Genomic DNA, 1,783 nt, shown 5'->3' with positions numbered 1-1,783 from the left:
TTTCATTACTGGCTTCTTTCACTTAACATAATGTCTTCAGGGATCATCCTTACTGTAGCATGTGTTAGAATTTCTTTCCTTTTTAAGTCTGTATGATACACCTTTGTATATACATACTACATTTTGTTTATTCATCTGTCAGTGGACATTTGTGTTGCTTCTACATTTTGGCTGTTGTTAATACGCTGCTGTGAACATGGGTGTACAACTTTCTCTTGGAGATCTTGTTTTCAGTTCTTTTGAGATATATACCCATAAGTGGAATTGCTGGATCTTATGGTAATTTTGTTTTTAATATTTTGTTGTGTTTGTGTTTTTTGTCTTAGACTTTTTTCCTTAAGTTTTTCCAGAAGAGAGCAACTTTAGGAAGAGAATAGAGAAACACATACTTTTAAAGTACTATCTCAGACTTTAGGCCCATTATGATCATGTCAGTAGCACCCACGTACTGAATAAGCGAACTCAAAGAAAGGTTATGTCGGGCAACTACCTCAGAGTTTTGTTATCTCTGCTTGCAATTTTTGTTTAGTCATTGAACAAGTGCTTGAGGGCTTACTACATGTGAGGTTCTGTAGACTAAGTGTTAATTAGCTTTCTTTTTTGTCCTTGCAGTAGCAGGTACAGCTTTGATCTCAGTTTTCTGCCAAATGAATGGTTCTGTGTTTTGTGCTCATTCATTTACAAACAGAGATCCTTCTGACCACCTTGGAACCAGAAGGTGTATGGTCAGAGAACTATAAACGGGCTGCTCTCTGCCTCTCTCACAGCAGTTCTGCCCCTCCTTGGGACCACTTGTTTTCTGCATTCCTGGCCCATCCTCTGTGTATCTCTGGTCCCAATTCCAGAGGAAACCTGTTTGACTTGAGTAGATGCCATTGCCCTTTTTGGGCCTTGCCTCAGGAGTTGCTGGTTAGCCTATGAAGGGGTTCCCTTTGGGTTGATGACATTGCTCCTATCCAGAAAGTGGCTACTTCTACCCTCCTACTCCCACCACTCTGCGTGTAGGAGCTGTTATCATGAAAAGAGAATTTCCGCTGTCTGCTCTGTACCAGAGAAGTGCTAGGCTTCATAAATATTGGTAATGGATGTCTGAATGGGATGCAAGTTGGCAGGCCCTGGGATGGATGGCCTGGTTCATCTGCATCAGAACTGGAAAAACAAAATCACACCAAATTGCAGACTTTTTTGGAAGAGCGTATTAGACAAGGTTTGTGGACTGTTTGATTTTTACCAAGAAAGAAAGCTTTCTCCTAAGAGGGTAAGATTTCTTCTTGAGTGAACTCTAAGAGGAGTCCCAGTTTGCAAGAGATACCATTACAGTTCTCATCTGTGCGGACCAGAAAGTTTTCCAAATCCATGCATTTCAGTTATCTAACAGATATTTACTGAGCATTTACCATGTTCAGTAACCAGGGCCCTGGGAATATGACAGGAGAAGGCAGACGAGATCCTTGCCTTCACCAAGCTTATGTTTTTCTATTTCAAGTAAAATTTGCCATGACAGAATTTCTGTCAGCAGAAGAGCCAGTAGCTCTTACTGTACTAGGTTTTGCCCAGTTTTAGAAACGGAAAGTAGCTGAACTCTTGGCTCCTTGGTGTGTGTTTTTGTTTGTCCATTTCTAGTGCTTGTATATGTCTCTGGGGTAATTTTTGATTTAGAGTTTTGTAGAAATTACTTGGAACCGTGTAGTTGAGGTGAATATAGGTAAGAAGGCTTCTTCTTCTTAGAAACACCAACTTTTGAGATTTATTCAGTGCAGCCAAGAGAATATATTTATGGTCA

The sequence above is a fragment of the Piliocolobus tephrosceles genome, chromosome 5 (genome assembly GCF_002776525.5).
Source record: "Piliocolobus tephrosceles isolate RC106 chromosome 5, ASM277652v3, whole genome shotgun sequence".
NCBI lineage: Eukaryota > Metazoa > Chordata > Mammalia > Primates > Cercopithecidae > Piliocolobus > Piliocolobus tephrosceles.
Note: the sequence above shows the minus strand (reverse complement) of the source record.